Here is a 20794-nt window from a genome sequence, read left to right on the forward strand (position 1 = left end):
AGATTATTTGAACAGTATATAAAAGATTTTGACAATTTTCATGCTCTTTTAAGTTTCTAAATGTTAAATCTAACAAATCTAAATCTATTAAAGCCTTAAGATTCAAAATTTTTGATTCAAATATAATTGTTCTAGTTGTTCAGTTTCTCTTTAAACTGTCAAGAAATTGACAAAGTTAGAAACTTTAGTATTTTTGTTATAACTTTATTTATTTCATTTAAAAGAAGAAGAGCCTTATTCTAAATGCCTATTTAAATGTGGCAATAAGTGTCGTGTCTACCATTAACAAAGCCTTCTTATTTCGTTTTAGAAAGGGAATTTGAAGTACAAGTCAAAAGACAACAAAAGAAATCCCCAAATGAAATTTGGGCCAATCTGCAACGTGCAAGATGCCACCTACTGTGGTTATTGTTGTTGTTGTAGTTGTAGTTGTTGCTGTTGTTATGGTGTCGCCTCGGTTAACTGTGTAATGTCGTCAGCAGCGTCTGTGGAGCTTCTCTTTTTTGGTCTGACTGTTGGACGATGCCATTATGAAATTGCGACGATCTAAAGTTTGTTTTTGTCGACTGGCAGGCAGTTTTCACCTGTAGCCAGGAGAGGTCGCGCATGTAAATGAAGGCAATCTGGCCACAGAAACTAACTGACAGACTGACTGACTGACTGACAGACAGAGTTACTGACAGACTGTCTGACTAACTTTGGCAATCTATTTGCCTGTTGCCTGTCGTCCACCTGCCTTGCCTGCAATTGCAGTTGCCTTTGCTCTTGCCACCAGTGTTGAATGTTTGCACTTTCGCAGAGTCAAACCGACCCCTCCCGCACTCGCTCTAATCAATGTTGGCCATTAAGCATTCAGTTTTCGGCATTCTCTCTGTGGCTTTTCAATTTCATTTCATTTTATTTCATTTCATTTCATTTCTGTGTCGCAATTATTTCGAAATTAAGATGTTTGCCAAGACAAGGTTTGCCTTGTGTGTGTGTGTTTTTTTTTATCGTGCTACTATCGGTTAGATAAAAAAACAAACAAAAAATAGGGTTTGACGCATTTGAATGAACTTTCTATGGCTTTTGGGGCTATGCCATTGTATGTATTTTGGCCAGGCCCAGGCAAAAGCTCATGTGAAGTTATTTTTCTGCCATGATAAGATATGCGAGTGAGCTAATTATGACTGAGTGCAACAACAGAAGTGAAGTTGGCGTTTTTCCATCCATCTCAAGTATAAGAAAAATCTGTAACAAATCCCCTCGGCAGCTGCTGCTGATGTCTGCCTCATAGAACAAAACTTTCACCCGAAAAAATAACACAAAAACCAGCAACAACTGTGTACACAAGACCAGGCCAACTGTTGCAACTGTGTTTTATTTCTCGAAATTCACACTCTTAATTGCCAACTAGCAAAAGAAAGATACATACAGACATATATCCATACATAAATAGGTATCTGAAAGATCTTTTGAGCCAACAGGGCGTCGGCTTCATTTGTGTTTCAAAAAGATTATTTCTAGGAAAATATCACAAAATACTTATCTTAAAAGGTAAATGTTTAAATATTTGTTGAGGTTGTTTTTGGGGTTTTTCTTATATCTTCCTTAGATATATACATGATTATATATGTTTAAGTGATGTTTAAGTGAGGATGATGTTGGATTGCAAGTAAACATACAAATAAGTACTTTCATTTTTGACCAAAACAAGATGAATTCGATTTCGAAATTAACCAAAATAAAGTCAAAACAACCTATGAAACGTTGACTTAAATGTTTCAAATCTTGAGCATCTCATACAATTCATTTTATTCTTGCATGAATAACTTGGAGTTAAGTTAATTAATTTGTCTAATCGATTTCACAGAAAGTTTGTGAGTACTAAATAAACAAGGCTAGTTTTTGGATGAGAGAACCCTTTACTATGTTTGGTTACACTTAGAAAATAAAACCATTTAGGAGAGTTTTATTAAACTTACCTTAAAGACCCCCTCTCATTGACTACGCCACTGTTGCGTATATAAGTAATACCTACTTATATCTAACCAGTAGGCCTTAAGCAGTACATCGAAGACGATGACTAGTCAAAGAGCAACCTAAACCCAAGCCAACCGGCAATTATGCGTGTTTACGCATCTCTAAGCATTTAGAATGGTTATTAAGACTCTTGTCGACTGGCCCCCAAAGCGGAACAATGAAAGAGAAAATTGATAGCAGCAGCAAAAGCAGAAAGAAGCAATTGCAATTGAGGTTGTTGTTGTTGTTGGTTGCTAGTAAAGGTGTTTGATGTTGGTGCAGTGCTGGCTAATTGAGAACATTAACAGTTTAAATATATGACCAAGATTTCTCCAATACAATTTACGTCTCTCTCTCTCTCTCTCTCTCTGTGCGTGTAGTAGGGATAATTACTGGGTTAATTCCTATAGCTAGAGTATGGGAAATCAAACATAATGATGATAAATCAATACTGTTATTATATATTCTTGACATGATACAAACTGCAATTGCATGTCAGTTAATTCAACACGAAAGTAATGTAATGAAAAGTCAATATAAATGTTTATTGATTGATTCAAAAGAAACAGAACAGAAAAAATGGGGCAAAAATGTTTTATTTCAGCCAAAAAATTAGTGATAATAGAACGCAAACTTTAAAGAAAAGCAAAGAAACTTAATTTTACTGAAAGATAAAGTTTTCAAGTTATGTAAATAAAATGTGTTTTTTTACTTTTTTTTAACATTTTGGGAGACTTAATTTAAAATGCGTGATACCAAATTGCCAATTGGTAAGACTTGACTTGGTTTTTTTTTTTTTAAGGGGAAGTACTTTAGTTAGTGTTTATCAAGGGCAGATTAAAATGTGATATCAAAGGTTATCTCTCGGACAACGGGGAAATGGCAATCAAACCGATGCCCCACCACCCCCTCCTCAATTTGACTTCCAAGTGGAATGAGATGTAAGCGTACGTGAGCTAGTTTCAAGTTTTGCGGTTCTGCGATCAAACTGTTCATGGCATTTGTAATAATTCGCAATTGGAGCTGCACTGCCAACAGCAACAACAACAAGAACAACAACAACACCCACTTGCGGTTGTCATTCAGATACAGACACACAAACACATGATGGAGACAACAAAAAGATAATTTTCTTATTTTTACGCTTAAGTAGGAAAAGCGCTCGTGAGTGTAAATTGTGTTAAGTTCTTTTGGCTTTCTCGTCTCAACTTGTTTGGCTTTCTATTTTTCCCGGCTGTTGTTGTCTCCAGTTCTGACTAATGACGTTTTGGGCCAACAGCCAGCCAGCCAGCTTCTCTTCCTCCTCTTATTCTCTGTCTGGCTTAGCCGTTTGTAGGTGGAGCAGCAGGAACAGAGAGACAGCAGTGGCAGGTGTAGGAGGAAGTGGTTGCTCCCACCCCCCTCTCTACTTTAAGCACCAAACTTGCCTTTTGGCTTTTCTCTTAACAGATTCTGGAACTCGCATACTTGGGTGCTGTTGCTTCTGATGCTCTGTTTCTATTTTCCCTTTAAAATTACTTACTAATGATAATTAGTGGCATTATTTTCCCATTATTCTTTTTAAAGTTTTCTTTTGTTGTTGTTGTTGTCTGCGTCTTTTCGTTTCTTTCTTTCTGTTTTGTTTGCAATTAAAGCATCATTTAACAGGGCGTGGGAGATATAAGATCCAACCTTAACCTCCCCACACAAACACACACACACAAGCCCAACCCAAAACCGGAGATACATATAGATAGACATATGACAAATTATGACTAAAGCCAACCCAGGTGGCTATGGGCACAAAAAATTGGTTATTAGGGATGCATAACGGATTTTGAAAGTTTTAAAAATCAATTATTTGCTGACATTATATTGCCCACACTCTATAACTTGATGGCTAATTGCATAATTTGTTATGAAATCGTGGCAGAATCGTTGCCTAAGAAGGTTGAGTTGTTTGTTTCTAGCACTTTGTAGACGAAGACCGTTTTGTGGAGGCAATTTATATAGAACTTAGTGCTCTATATCGAAGAAAGATATGAAATTTATTCAATATTTGTATTTAATTGAAATAGAAACGTTCAAAACATGAGTTAATTGATTACTTTAAGTCTCATTTTTTTGGAAAAAGAAAATTTGATAGTAATTTTTATTTGGTTTGTCGACTTCCTTGTTGTTCTCAGTTTTTAAAAGATTTAGTTTAAATTTATTAATGTTGCTAACTCCTACTACTCGAGAAAAAAACTATGTGTTTAAGTCTTTTAGTCTAATAAAAGATTTTTTTAAAATTTATAATATCATTTTCAATTTGCTATAAAGTTTTTTATTCCAAATTCTTATATGTCCCTTGATAAAAGTAAATTAAATGGGCTCTTTCCAATTTATATAATTAATGCTTTCAGGCTTATTTTTTCACAAAATCATTAAATAGCATATTGTTATATTGTTTATTTTTTTGCATATAGTATTGGGATGCTTTTCCATCCCTAGCATGAAAATATAGTGTGAAAAAGTAATTTTTCTCTTTTTTTATTTTTAATTAAAACCACAAAGATAACTAATGATTTTTTTTTTTTTTTGGCGCCTTTTTTTCAATTAAAAAATAATGGTGAGGCAAATTATAAATGAGTTTTCTGCCACCGAGTCGAGTTTGTCGGTTCAATGGAGTTATGATTACGCAAAATTGTAGAAAACCCAAATGCAAAATGCATCGGTTACACATCTACACACATGTTTGAGTGTGTGTGTGTGTGCTCCACTTAGCCATGTCCAAGATTAGTGAGTGCTCCTTTTGACTGGTTACTCCGTTTGCGCTTTTGTTGCTGCTGATGAAGATAAAAAAAAAAAAAAATCAACAGCAACAACAACAAGCAAAGTCCGCAACGTCTTCAGTGGCTTCTTCTTTATTTGTTGTTGCTTGTGTGGTGTATTAGTGTGTGTGTGTGTGAGTGTTTGTGTGGCTTACGTGCGATAGCTCTGTTCCATGCTTCCGACTTTCTCCAGATACATACATACAAAGATATAAACATATAGATAGACATATGTACATATGGTGTATAGAGAGATGCATACATACATATATTTGTTTGCTTGTAAGCACGAGGTTCGCGTTATAACAAATTCAGTTTGCTAGACAGTCCAGCCAGCCAGCAGCTGCTGCCTAATGATCCGTCTTCGTTACGAACACACATATGTATCTATCTATGCAAACCGGCTGCCAAATTGAAATGTGCACAGATTATGCTTTTGTTTTATGAAAGACGAGCTGCCTCTGCCTCTGGTAGTCGACGAGTCTCTGGCTATTTGCCAACAAAACACAAACAAATAACCAAAATAAAGACTGAAACTATTTTCCCTCTCCTCAGTACATGTGAGATGTTTATTGTTGTCTAATCTTTGTCCATGCCAAATGTTGCTCTTGCTGTTGTGTTGTTGTTAATGTTGCTGTTGGCAATTTCATTTGAACACCAACTTAATGATGAATTTTATAGCATCATAAATTGGGAATTCTCTTGCAACATTGCAAGTAACAAAAAAAAAAAAAGAAAGAAAAAGATCTCGAAGAATTTTATGAAACTGTTTGTTTATTTTACCTCAATGCTTTCAACAGCTCTCTAATTTCTCCCATTCTTCAGTTCGAATAATAATTAATTATGATTTAATAATAAATATTTATCTTCTCTTTTCGTTGCAGGTGAGTGGTCTTAAGTCGTTTGGTAAGAATAAGAAGTTTATGATTATGTCTAAGCCTTTGAGTGTTGGCTAACTGAGCGGCCTTTTTGACCATTTCTCTCTCTCTCTCTGTCTCTGTGTGTGTGTAACATGCGAATTAAATATATACATATGTGTATATATTGTTGCAATTATAATAAATTATATTCGCGTGGATTAACGAGTTAATGACAGTCGGTTCGCTTGCTTGAAAAAGTGCGCGTGTTTTTAATTGTTAAATTGCTTTAAGAAAAAGAAAACAAGACAAGGCACAACACAAAACCAAATAGCAGCAGCCATAGCCAGCTAGTCGAGCACGTCTCATAGTTTTGCCAAATTTGTGTCATGTTCCAAATAAGACACATGATCTGCCGCCAAACCACATTCAACCATCCGGCTAACTACTCATCCGACTTCCCCACGGATGTGGCCAAACTGAGAAAGAAGAAGGAGAGGCACGAAAAAATGTATTTTCAAAATTGATAAAAAATAAAAAAAAATAAAAATGATGCATGGATGCCAGGAAATCTAATAAAAAGCAAATACTCACACACACACAGACACACATGCCCAGACTCAGTGCGGTTTAGTTAAAGCATTTTCCTAACTCTTGTCTCTATATATGGCTATATTTAGCCAACCTATTGGCAAAGACTGAGGAAAAGCCGATGTAAACAAGTTGGCGACCAACAAAGACGACGTCGACGACGACGACCTAAATTTACCGTAAAATTCATGAGAAAAACGCTTTTTCGACGTCATGGAAATGCCTTGGCCATAACGCCGAGGATTGGAGGGGAAGGTAAGGGAAGAGATTCTATATTCCCTCCCGCACTGCGTCTGCTGGTGTCTCAGGTGTCTGCAGCAGCAGCTGTTGCACCAACAGCTATGCGACAAGCAGATGCAACAAGTTGCCAAGCATCGTCGCCAAGGTCATCGTCGTTAAATGTGGCCAGCATCATTAACATCATCATCATCATCATCTTCTTCTTATGTTGCCTGCCTTTTTAAACTGTTTCTGTTGCCTTCTTTTTTTTGGTAACTCTTCTCTCTCTCTCTCATTTATGGTTTTTTTTCTTGCCATCTTTACCAGTTTGGCAAGTTTTTTGCTGAGGTTTCTTGCCCATGTTGTTGCTGATGTTCTTGCGCTCGTATTTCACTTCATTTTGGATGTTTTTCTTTTCTGTGTTTTTTTTTTTTTGTTGAGTACTTTTTTGCCCATATGGCGCCGCTAAGGTGTCCCATGGCAGACAGAGACTCGCATTTAAGGCGGAAAATTTATGACCTCTACGAAAAGAAAGCTTCACGTACCTACTGCTTATACTATACAATTTCATTATAAATTATGCAAGTCCATGGCCTTTCAATAAGTCAACGAACCCCCAACGAACTGGCTACAATCCAAAATCAACGCAAGAAAGAGAGAGAGGGCATAGAACTAAATATATAAGTATTTCCATTATTTTACATTATCATATAATTTTGAAGATTATGTCATATTTAGTTTTGGCCAAAAATTACTGTCGTGTGTCTTTTGTGGTGTTTTTTGTTCTTCTAATTATTTTAATTTGCACACGAGTGTCGAGTTTTTAGAGAGAGAGAGAGAGATGAAACCCTTGAACCCAAACGTTTGCCAAAAAAACACCTAAAATTTTGTATTCTCCCTTCCATTTTAGTTAAATTTCATAGGAAACACTCGTTTTGACCCAGTCATTAAAATATGTATATTCTATTCTTTTATGCTATTTGGGTTCGTGTGTGCGTTTTATGGGTCTCTGCGTAGCCATAAAAAGGATATATTCCGTCAAAAAACTTGACCCATCTGAGTAAATGAAAAACAAAATGGGGAAGCCACTGACACACACACCCCAAAAAACCACTGAACCGCGAATGTGTTGTGGGGCGGCCTGTCAACGCTACGTATACTTAATATCTATGTGAGTTTGCATTTGGGCTGGTGGCTGGCGGTCGTTCGCAATTATCGATCGACATGAATATTAGTTGACGGTTGTCCTCATTTAACAACCAAAAGCCGAGAGTCGAGAGCTAGGCTAGGCCTTTCAAATGGTTTGTTTTTCTCCCATTTTTCGTTTTTGCCATGCAACACATGCAAACAAGTCTTTTATAGCCAGTGACAGTGCATCACATGGCCATGTTTGGTTATCTTTTAACCGTTTGGCATATATGTATGTATGTATGTATGGATGTAGTTGGACTGGGTTTAAATTTAGTCTGATGCTTGTGTTATTATTATTATCAAAGAAGCTTGAGATACCGGTTTAATGCTTTACTGCCAAACTTGTCTAATTAATTGCATATTTAATTTATTCAATTCTGATTACTTTCGCACAGCAAATGCAGTTAGAGAGAGAGGTATAAAGTTGGCATCTACTTGCAGGCAGATGCTGTGAACCATTTGGCCTATTGTGACAAATCTCCATAAATCAGCAAACAAACGAAAAAAACATTCAAATCGTGACTAAGAATATGCTGTTCTTTTACGTTTTTGGGTTTTTTTTTTTTGTGAATCAAAATCTGCAAGTATAATGCGAGGGCAAGCAGTCTAATGCCCAAAAGTTTTCGTGTACCCTCAAAAAAAAGTCACAACTTTAATCAAAAATTCTGATAAAAAGAAAATCTTTGAATGCAAAAATATGATTAATTGCTGACTTAGATAAAGTTAAAGCTGAAGTAGAAGAAGAACCAAATCAAATTTAAGTTCAAGATGCTTCTAAAATCGTTTGAGGTCAGTGAAGATTAGGCGTGGCATTTTTCCATGCCAACTAATTGAATTGTTAAACCAAAGTCTCTTATTTCAATTTGAGTTTATTCGCTGCTGTCAGCAGATCTAACTAAGCTACACAGTTCAATTGCAGCGATTAAAGACCAAATGTTGTAAATGCCACTGTGCCTCTAATAGACTGGGGTTGGGCATCATCGTCATCATCATCATTATCATCATTTGGACAAGGTCTTTGCCTGACGTTCTCTTGCCATTGCATTAAACGAAGGTAAAACATTTGCTTAGTATTATATAAAAGCTGTCTTTGCCGCTGTTGTGGTTGTGTGCCGTTGCCTCATTAGCTTACAGTTAACTAAACCTAAATAGCTTGAATAAGTGCAATTCATGGGGTTAAATAGATCTGTCTGAGGAGGATTTTCAAGTATTTTCAAGTGTATCTAATTATTAACGGCGGGCGGCGCCTTTTTTGACCTCCATACAAGCAAACATAAGACCAATTTGTGAGCGCCATCAAGCAGCTACCGACCAGTAAAAAAAGTATACACTGGTTCAATGTCTAAAAAATAACTTAAAATCTTTTCATAACCTTTTTATTTATATTTAAGCAGCAAATATTTGAAAGGACTTTTGTTTCATGCTGGAAAAATCAAATACATTCTTTTATTATAATGAGATTCTATAACTTTATGAATATCTTAAACACAATTTCGATTGTAGGGTCAAGGTATGTGTACATAGTTTTCTAACTTTAAGTTTGCTTCTGGTTTTTTTCTATTTCAGTTTTTAATTACTCTTTTTTTTTATCTCTTTTTTCGTAACTTTCTAAAACTTCTTAAGTCATATGATTTATGACTAAGATGGCTGGTTAACAGATGCTTGTACACATCTTAAATTAGTAGCTACAATAATTGACCGTTGGCCAAAAAACAAAAACCTCTAAAAAACAAAAATATAAAAAATTCTTAGAAGAGGAACGAGAGATAGAACAACAAAGAACAAAACAAAAAAAAAAAGCAACAAAGTTGGAACCAGTTTTTCTTTTATTATAGTTTAACCAGAAAAATTAAACCTTGATAGCCAATTGTTAGATTTGCCGGTTTTGGGCTATTAATTGACTTGAATTGGCGACAGCAACAACGACAACAACAAAACAAAAGATAGACAGATAGATAGAATCGATCAATAAATGGAATGAGTGGAAAGTTGCGGCCAATTGGCTATGCTTTCAGTGTTAATGGTTTTTTGGCCCAAAAAAGGGTCGCAGCCAATATCAACTTTTCCTCCTGCTCCCTCGTCCTCCCCCTACTATTCTTGAGCCTCATCCACTTAGTTTGTTAAATTTTCAAAAAGCCATGAACCTTGAACCAAAAAGTACATAGAAAAACTAAACGTAAAAACACAGCAAAAAACACAAAAAAATTATATGACTGGGCTTGGCTACTTATTATTATTATTATTATTATTTCGGGGTTGAGTTGGCCAAAACTACAAAAACAACAAATTTGCCCAAGCAGCCAACCAACTGACAACTGTCTAGATAGTAGAAAGAGACACAAAATTAGCCAAATAGTGTCAAGTTTAAATATTTTTCGTGTGTTGTTTTATGGCATCTGTCAAAATGTCGCAGGTTTTTTATACTCCATCTATGTTTAATCTGATAAAAATAAATTTGAATGGAATGGAATCCGCCAAAATTGTTACAATTCCATCAAAAGCTTAAGCCCTTAAGGCGTATTGATTGAAAATGCTTCTATTAACAAGTTTTCCATCCCAATGGCAATGTAGTTTTTCAATCTATATCAATATCAATTTAATATACCCTTTTCCCTTATCAACCGTCGTCCTCTTTGTCTTCTAGCTGACGCTCGACTGTTGACATAATGACAAAAGATTACAAATGCAAATAAAACAAGCAAGCAGACATTGAAACAGGTAAAAATCTAGCCGGCATTTGTGTCATATGATATGTAAGGTCATTAGTCATTGGCATAGTCGCTCTCGCAATTGTACTATATACGAGGGTTATACCATAAGTTTGTGCATGATGATAATGGCAAAATTAGGCAATGTTTTCACAAAAGACTTTGAAGGATATGAAAGTTTTTGGACTACCAAGATTGATTAAAGAGTTTTTATATTATATTTTCATCACAAACTTATGAATCTGGCCTCGCTTGCATGCATTTATACTATGTGCTTATACAAATGTATACAGACTTAAATCCACTTGGCTTTAAGCAACAACAAAAAAACATCAGACAGCTGCAGACCCTTTTGGGCTTTCTGTCAAGCCAATTAGAAGTACTACAAATGAGCAGAAAACAAAAGGCGTCCTAATTAGTTTCTCGGCCCCTTCCCGCCTTTAGGCCCCTTACAGTGAGGCACTAAAAACCCCGAAAAAAAGCTAAAAAACTTGGCCTTCAGGCCAAAACCCTCAAGAGAGTACTTGTTACTTTTATGCGAGGTGCCAGAAACAGAGGGAAATACATATTTAAGTAACAATACTTACAAATTTATATTTTTGTGAGTTTTTGTTTATATTACTGTTGTTGTTGTCTATTTGCTGCGCCATTTCAATGCAATTGCCATGGCAATGCAATTTAAGTTTTAATGTTTCTAGCCTCTTTGTGATTGTATCTATGGTTGTAGCTGCAGATGTTATTGTTGTTGTTGCTATTGTTGCTTGACTTTCGCGAACTAAGTGCCTGCAATTTCAGTTTCAATTTAACCAATTTTACCATGACCTTTTTTTGTTGTTGTTGTATTTCTATTTTGCATTTTGGCTAGTTGGCCAATTGTTTTTTGTTTTTGGATGTTTGTTGTTATCCCATCCCATTCCAACCCATTAACAAATAGTGTGTGTGTGTTTGAGAGAGAGAGAGGGAAAAGCAAACAAAACGAAAATTGGTGCTAAATTATGCCGGAACTGAACCAAGTCGAACTAAACTGAACTAAGCTAAGCGCGCACCATATTCACATTCGATTTCCTTGGTCATGCGAGAGAGCACTTTTACTTCTATGTACCTACACTTGCATACATATTGTTTTGTTCGATTGTGCAATTGAAGAGAGAGATTGTACATAACGTATGTTAATCCTAAAAAGAAAACCCATTAAAATCAAAGACAATGGCCAAGACAATTATTTTATGGCTTGGTTAAGAAAAATCCATAAATGCATCATGAAAATGAAATGCAGTTTTAAGAAATGACAATTTCGAATCCACATTTGGGTCATAATAGAGGGTGAGAGGAACTAACAAGAATTGCCTTCCTTAGCCCACAAATGTGAGTGATCCAAAAGTGACTTTAACACCTTTTAATTACTTTAAATCTAGCTACAACTCTTTGCTTCTTTACTTATTTCAAAATTATAGCTTATGAACTTGGAAAGTATGAAAAATTGTAAAGAAATTATTGTTAATGCCATTTCACCAATCAATCTAGCATCTCCACCTACTTGGCAATATTTTTACGATTAATTTAAGTACAACATGACCAAGCATAAAAGTATTTCAGCTCCATTAGCAGAGATCTGAAGTGTATGAACGATAAGATTTTTGTGCAAAATCATGCCAAAGTGGAGCTGCCTGTAAAATCCTTTTATTTCATGGTTTAACATGCCGAATTGTTAACTGGCCAATACCTTTCCTTTTTCCATCTATCTGATTGTTTGTCTGTCGGAATAACTGAGGAGGTTTGTAATTAAAACTGAAATCCTCATTTCACAATCACAATAATGTGTCAGGCATGCATTGTGGAAAAAAAAGGAAGCTTATCTCAAAGTGACGACAAACTGGGAAAGTGGTCGCGTCGTCGCCTGCTAATGAAAATATTAACTATATAATGAAATTAATATTTCTGCGTTGGCCATATGGACATGGACATGGCTGGCCGGCGGTCGGCCAACATGATGAAATTCATTCGAAAGAAAATGCCAAGCGAAAGTGTTGAACGTTAATTTCTAACCAAAGAGTTTGTGGTAGTACGCATTTGGCGGGCCAAAGCGTCAATCAACGTTGTCGCAGCTGTCAGCCAGAGACCGAGTCCGAGCCTGGCTAAAACTGGCCAAGTGATGGCGTCTGAGTTCATATTCATTCACTCGAACTAGCTGCAATGGTGTGTAGACTTTCGAAAGCAATTTAGCATTTGTTAATGAAACTTAAATAATGCTCCAAATAAGCAAATGGCAATCAAAAGTTATTATGTGCATATAAAGCTTTATTAACAACTGTCTGTCATATACAATAGTTTTTTTTTTTGCTTTTTGTTTTGCTCTACCAGTAGTTACACACTCTCAAAGTTCCCCTACTCCCATCTCCTGTGCTCAGTCAGCTGGTTGTTTTACACCAGAAAAACCGACAAAACAAAAAAAAAAAATCATAAAAAATAAGGGGAGCCAAAGTTTTGCATTCGGTGTTGGTTTTTGTGTTTGTTTTTTGACGTGTCTCGAGGCTTGCGGCCAACTGAATACAACAACAATCTTTTTACAATCGCCCTTCAATGGAGGTTGCTGCTCAGCTAACTGACAGCTCTTTTAGCTGGGCTCTAGCTAGTCCCAAAGCCGCCAAGCCAAGCCGAGCCGAGCCGAGTCGAGTTGAGCCGGCTGTTGTATTGTTCAGTCGCCCGTTTATAATGTAACCACAGTTTATTTTCCACAATTTTTTTTTGTTTTCGTCTTTCTTTCTCTCCCCCCATTTTGAAACATATAATTTTTCTCTGTCTCCTGGCAAGTATAGTATTACCTTTTGATATGCTACACTTACAATAGGCGTTATGCCCAATGATAATAATAATATATGCGAGGTTATTATCTAAATAAAGTTTAGATAATTTGTATTGAAAATGTTTTTTCTTTGGGAAGGGGTGGGGAAATTTAGCAATATTTGGGGAAATACTTGTAATTTTAAAGAATTACTAATGAAAGAACATAAGAACTACTTATCAGCATTTCAGAGAGTTGGAAGAATCTATATAGGATCTATCTTGATCAGTAACAGACTAAATAGATAGAGGATAATTATCAAATTTAATTTATAGAGTTTTGGTATGCTATTTGATGCCTTTTCATAACACAAAGGAACACTATGTCCAAAAATAGTAACTTTGAAGGCTTTTAATTTATAAATTTATTGGTTTAAATTTAAATTATGTGTCTTTCTGTTTTCTAAATTGGTATTTTAAAATAGGCCCTTAAAATCTATTGAAAATTATGTCTAGTATAATATGGCAGGCACTTGGCTATTTTGCAGTATTCTGTTAGTATAATGCTATTGTTAATATGAAATTCCACTTTAAAAGATCTAATTATTACTGCTCTTTGCTTTAAAATTTTCTTTATTTATGTAGATATTAAAAGGCTTTCAGCCTTGTGATTATCAACTCAACAGCTCAAATCTATATACTAAAATTGAAGATCACAACCTAGTCAAAGTGGTTTGTTAGTATTGACTTTCTAGTGAAAGTCTTTTAGGTTTCCTTGCATATTCTTATAGACACTTCCTTCTGTGCCTTCTTCCTGCTTTGAATGGATTGTCCTTCAGCAGTTTCTTCTTTGCGGTGTTCTACCTTTAATGTGGTTAGCGAATGTATCTCTTCAGACCATATATATGTAAATGGACTCCAATGACTTTAGGGACTCGGCTTTTGGCTAGTGGTTAGATGTGACACGTTGCAGTTGCCTTAAATGAAAGTGTTGCGGTTAGACGACCACCAAACAACGAGCGAGCACTCACCCTTCTGGCAAGTTGAGTCGTCGAGCAACCAAACAATAATTTATTAAAAATAATGGAAATGGGAGGAAAAACAAAAAGAATTACCAATCCATTGCATTGTCTTTTGTGTGTGAGTGTGAGTGACTATGACCAAAGTGCAATTGTTGTTGGGGGCCCTTCCGTTTTGAAAAATTTGTATTTAAAAACTTTCATGGTGGCTGGACGCCAGGCAAAAGCAAAACCAAAACCGTTCGATGCTGCACCGATAATAAATTTTCCTCATTGTTGACTGCCCACACATACATACGTACATACAGTAGACAGACTGACTGAATGAGTAGGTATATACCAACATATATATAAATGTATATAGCATCATCATAATAAATTTCGCCTGATGTACGACGATAGTTGATGTTGGCTGGCTATCTGACTATCTGGCTGGCTGTTGGTAAGGTACTTTAATAAGCAAAGTGCTTGGGCTGGTCGCTTGGCTGGTTAAGAGAGATACCTTGGCTACTGTGTGTGTGTGTGTGTGTTTGTCCACTTGGCCGCTTGCAACCTGCAGTCAAGTTTATTGAACCTCTCCCTCCTTAAACCTCTAAACGAGGCAGTAGCAAGAGCTGCAAATAAGTTAAATGCCTTCAAGTGTTAGTTTGCTGGCTATTTTTATATATTAAATTAATTTTTTGTTGTTGTTTTATTTCCCCATCTCAGTATTCGTTGGGGGCATTATTCAAGCGTTAATTTGCATGCGTCAATGTTGGTGTCTCTCTGTCTTTTGTCTTGTGTCTTGTGGTGTGTCTCTGTGACTAAGCGTCGCATATTTCCGCCTTCATATTCAAGCGGGCTAAGATATAGTATAAAGTACTTACTCGCATGTACGTGGTTGTCACTGACACGTACATGAGGCCATATCATTAATAAAATGTATACATATATATATATATAAAGGTGTTAATTAGTAGCTCTGTTGCATGGTTAATAACTGGGACGTTATAAAGAGACGAAGAGAAATCCAACTATTTGGCAATCTGTGTGTGGGTCATACTTAATCATAATGGCATCGCATTAGCATTACATTATCCGACATACGGACTGTATTATAATTTCTAATGCAATTTTCACATTACTCACCCACATAGTTTTCACTCAATTGAATTAAATGCAAATGTCGGCGGAAGTTTTGCAACAAAACATCATTTAAATAACGCTCTTACCAAAAATTGTTGGTATTTCTCAAAAAACCTTCTGAGCTAAAGAGAGGCACTAGAAGTGTAAGCCATGTTTGTTAAGAGGGAAATTTGTAGCTTGATTCATGAGTTTTGGCCATTCTTTTATTTTCCAGCTGAAAATACTTGTTAACTTTCTTGTTGACACTTTAAAGAACCAAAAAAACTCATTCATAATTCACTCATCATATTCATCATGATGATGTACTAGGTTTCACTTTCATTTGACTTTATGTACTCGTCGTATATAAAGTTCACTGCTCTTCACTGCCCTTTTGTTGTAGTTGCATTTCTTTCTTGTTTAGCGTTTTTTTCTTTCTTTTCTTTTCTTTCTATTTCATTATAATTTGTAGTTTATTGTTTTTTCATTTTCATTTTCTTTTCCATTTTGGCATGCAAATTGCCTTCATGTTGCCAGCCTACTAAATTGCCTTGGCAGCAAAAACACAGAAAAAAAAACTTCATGTTGAATGAAATATTTTCACTTGCTGTGCAACCAAAACTAAAATAATAACTTTATTGTTTTCCCTCATGCCCTTGGCATGGGCAATCGCAACATCACATCTTGGGCATAACCACAATGTGAACGCTTTGGAATTTGTGCAGAAAATCACAATATTTTATGTGTATCATGAGCTATTTAGCTTGTTTTTAAAACCCTTTTTAGGGTTTCCATGGTTAAAAAACAAAACTAAGAGCTGTAACTAAGCCTTTTCTTAAATTTAAGTCCTCAACGCTTAAATTGTTTTACTTATTGATCTAAAATTTAGTAGAATATTGGACAATTTTTTTTTAGAGTTTAGCTTTGAATCAAATCTTCCAATAGTGAGACAAAATAAGTAACTATGTATATGAAGAACTTCTGTAACATTCTTGATATAATTACTTATCTTCTTCTTTGGTTTGCTACAAATTTTAAAGTTAACTTCATGTTATTTGTATAAGATGATAAAATAAATGCTGTTCTAGAATTAGAAGAGTGTACAGAACTAAGTTTTGGCTTGTTGCCACTCGTTGTTGCCTTAACTACATAGATGCAACTGTTGCACCTAGTCCATTTGTGTACGTTTTTGTTGTTTGCTGTGCTAGTTTGTCCAGCTGTTTATTGTGTGCCTGTTTTTGTTTTGTAGCATTCCCCATGTTGCGCATTGTGTTACACATACGCCCCGTTGGCGGTGGCAGTGCATTTATGAACTCATTTCATTTCATTTCTTTGCCATCTACATACGAGCAACTTTAGTTAAGAGACGTGTTTAGAATTAGCACAGACAACATGTCTATAAATAAAATCTAGCAAAAAAAAGAATGCATTTTGCCTGCAATTGTTGTTTGTGAGTGTATTTGTTGGTTTTATCCATGATCAGCTATCACATTTATTTGCTGGTAATCGTTATTAATAGATGGGGCAATTACACCATCCTGAGGCGAAGGTAACTTAGTAATAGTTTAACTAACTATCCAACTGTTTTTACTAGGTACTCACATGTTGATGTATAAGAAAAAAAGAGATTGCATGTTGTTGTAGTTATTGTTGTTCACAAACAATAAAAAGTTTATTAAAATTGCACACAGCTATATAATTGTATATGTGACTTTGGCAACAACAACAACCATCAAAAGCAATAAATAAAAGCAACAGCAGCGTCCGCAGCCGCGTTGTGCTCAATTAATTCGCCAGGTTTGTTTGCATGGCAGAAATTAATGTTGAAATTAAAAAATATTTGCCACTGCAAATCACGACTTAGAAATCATGCAAACGAACTGCTAAAACAACAAATTGCGAAAATGCATTTCAAATTGAAAATCAACTTGAAGAGCAATAAGCAGCGGCTGCGGCGGCAGCAAAAAAAAAAAAAAAACATACTTAAAACAAAAACTCAGCGGCATGCTAAAAGGTCATTGTCTGCCAATCCGTAGCGAGAAACCGCAGAAGACAAGAGCAACACAAAAATCAAAAACTTGAGCTTTATTATCAGATTATTAAATACAAAGCAGGCAGCTGGTCTCTTAATACTACAGACATACACTCTGGTGTTTGTGGTTTTTATTGTTCATCCCCTCCCCTGAATACCCTTTCAAAAGAGAAGCATATTCACTTTGCTAAAGACACTTTTGGGTTCTCTATGGGTTAATGCTGTTCAGAATGGTTGGTTAAGTGATTGTTCTACATGTGAATCCTCAAACTTTTGTTTTGCATGGTATAAACTTATTAATTTGAAATTTTAAGCCATAAATCGGAACTTCTATATGTCGTATTCCACCCACCAACCATATAGAAGATATAGAATTCTGAATAAAACCAACCTTAGATTACTTTTACCTACCTCTGTACCTATAAAAGCGTTTACCTTACATTCTTCTATTCATCTTTTATAGGGTATAAATAGATATTCATAGTGACTGGTAATTGGCTCTTTGTGTTTGAAGTTGGCTAACCCTGCCTTCTGCTGCTGTCTGCTGTTTCTTTTTGCTTAAAATTTATAATTATTTTTTTCTGCTAGTTCAATCAAATGATTGGGATTTTTGTTCGTTTCGTTTTTTATTTTTGAAAGGTGGCAAAGTTCTGCTTCCCTCTCAAAACTTCTGAAGGTTTTTTTTATTGTTTGTTCCATTCAAGTTAGTCATTGTTCGGTATTATCTCTGATATGCAGCTGAGATTTTAATAACTGGTAATCATTAAGAAACTTAAATTACAGCTGTTTTTTTTTTTTTGTGTGTTGGTCTTAACTGCATTTAGCTACAATTTAGTCTTAAGCGACAGCAGCTTTATGTCTCATTCGAGGCAGTTCCAGCAAGGCCTTGGGAAATCTCTGACAAAACAATGGCACATTAACGGCGGCTTATAACAGTTGTCTGTGTCTGTGCTCAGTGCATTTGAGCCCGGCTTTTTGAGTGTGTGTATCTTTATCAGTGGTTAGGATGGAATGGGATGGGATGGACGGGCGGTTGCTTAGTCGGCCTATACCATTACCAGTCGGCTTCATTTTCACTTTGCGTTGGAGCTTTTCATTAACACATTTGAGTCGTTGAAAAGGAATTTCACTTTCACACATGTCAGATTTTGTTGTCATGAATTGTGATTGATTTTTGAGACTTTAGACAAAGTTTAAAAAATTTTGGCATAAGTGAAAAAAAAATCTACATCCTGCTGGCGAAAGAAAAAAACAATGTTTATACATATTTTTTGCATTGATTTTAATGTGATAAATGATTTAAAGGAGAAAGGAAATGCTTAAAAGATTTTATCGTAAATTTTTCTATTTCATATTGACTGTTAGTTTCTCTGTTTGGACTAAAGTAACTAAAAGAAAGTCAAAACTTAATATCGCAATATCTATTAAAGTAAAATAAAATCTACGTAAAAACCTTTTTTGAAACATTTTAAAACCTCTTTATAAATCTTTGCAAATCCTTTTTTGAATCAAACTCTCGTTTGCGTTTGACATTCACTTTCTCACATTATTTGATCGGTTTAATAACTAGTAAAAAAGAAAAAAACATGATTCAAAGTGATTTGACATTAAACCTACAGCCTGATTGAATTGCTGTCATTAATTTGGTGTCTAAATGTTCAATTTACAATAGTTTTTTTTTCTGTTTTTTCTGTTTTTTTTGTTGCTGTTGTCGGAATATATCCTTCAAGTTTCAAGTTGTCATCCTCGCACCGTTTGACGTCAACATTGAATGTTTGGTCGATATGATTGAGTATGGAAAATTTTCCTATGACTTTTGAGTGACATTTTCCGTTGAGCGCAAAAGTGAAAAGTTGTTATTATAAATTTTCATTCACGATGAAAATGCTGTTAAAAGTTACGGCCTCTTGCTGACCAGTTGATATTGATAGAGCTCAAAAACTGGAGGTGGAGAAATAAGTCTTACAATGACAGTGTTTGCGCGATTACTTTTTCAAATTTGTTTTTGCATCAAATTTTATGCAAATCACTTTAACTATATATAAAATTTTAGTTTTTCTTAGTTTATTTTTTTTTTGCACCCATTTTGGTTAGTTTAACCTTCACATTTTTGTAGACGGTGTTGCTTTTTATAATAAATAATTAGTGTTTTTTTTTGTTTCTTCAACATTATAATTAACTAAGTTTTAATTGCCGGAAGCAATGATCAGATCAGGTGTGTTATGTGTTTGTTGTTTCTATCTTGTTTTTCATACCCTCTGAGTATCGGCCGGAAGGGCATATTTAATAAGACTAAAGTCGGGAGTATATATTCTTGATCAATTAGTAAATTAATGTGGCCTTTAGAGGAAAAAAATTTGTAGCAAATTTAACTCATTTCCATGGCTCTTACCCAATCATTGTTCTAACTTGAATCATTCCAAAATGAAATCTTTAACAACAAATGGAGTTTGAATTGGTTTCTTTAAGGGTATTTTCCAGTCGTCGCTTTGACTTAAAGTAATTAATAATTTTGTTTTTGTAGCTTTTCAATTTCATTTAAATAAGGCACACTAATGCCTGTCTGTAGACTCATTTATCAAATTGTAAAAGCAAACGATCGCTCGCAAAAACCTTTCCCATAATTAAATTAAACAGTTGCCATTAATAATTGTCATGGGTCGGGTACGGCCCGCGAGACGGCATTACTTCCTCAGCCCATATATAGATCTACACTATTTGTATGTATTTGTATGTTATTCCGAAATGTCGCGAAACTATAAATTCGAACGGGGCAAATAACAAAACATAATAATCCATGTGACAATCAGACAAACGAAAATTAACCATCAGACCATTTATGAAACACACAAATGTCAGGAGAAGAGAAGCCGCACACAACTAGTCGCTAGACCGACCCCTCCCCTTGGCCACCTCACCACCTGTTCGACTGGCGACTGGCCCAGGTACTTACAATTCAATTGAATTCGCATTCAATGGAAATTGGGAATTGGAACCAGCAAGGCTGAAGCCAAATGTGGGCAACTCTAGACACACACGCGATTCGCGTCAATCTAACAAAAATTATGTAAATTTGCTTTCTTAAAAAATCGACTCGATTGGCTATGTCGATGGCGATCCGAACGGCATCTGAATATGTGTGGCAGACAGTTAAATTGATTTTATTTCACAAATACATACACTTACATGTAACCAACTCTAATACGAGGTGATTAACTAAAGTTGTTCAGGTAAATTTGTAGAAAATTTCGAATTTAGGGGGTCTTTTCAATATAATCCTTAAAAAATAATCACGCATCCATAACAAAAGGTAATGTTAAATGAATAACTTTTATTTATATATACTCTTCATAATTTAAATATTACCAACTAGAAACTCTTAAGCTTCACCTCGCTGTCACACTTTACTTGGGTTTGCCTCAAGCAATAATATTTTGTTTTTTACCAAATTTGGCATCTGAAATTTGTAAATGATTAAAACATTGACTGTAATTAAATA

The 20794-nt window shown here is 35.2% G+C and overlaps 1 protein-coding gene across 3 annotated transcripts in view; it reads left to right on the top strand.

The window, feature by feature from the left end:
* The window catches only part of LOC6647218, a 54664-nt gene that overhangs the window by 16777 nt on the left and 17093 nt on the right, over positions 1-20794 (top strand). The window lies entirely within an intron of this gene.

Source organism: Drosophila willistoni, chromosome 3R (assembly GCF_018902025.1).
Source record: "Drosophila willistoni isolate 14030-0811.24 chromosome 3R, UCI_dwil_1.1, whole genome shotgun sequence".
Classification (NCBI taxonomy): Eukaryota; Metazoa; Arthropoda; class Insecta; order Diptera; family Drosophilidae; genus Drosophila; species Drosophila willistoni.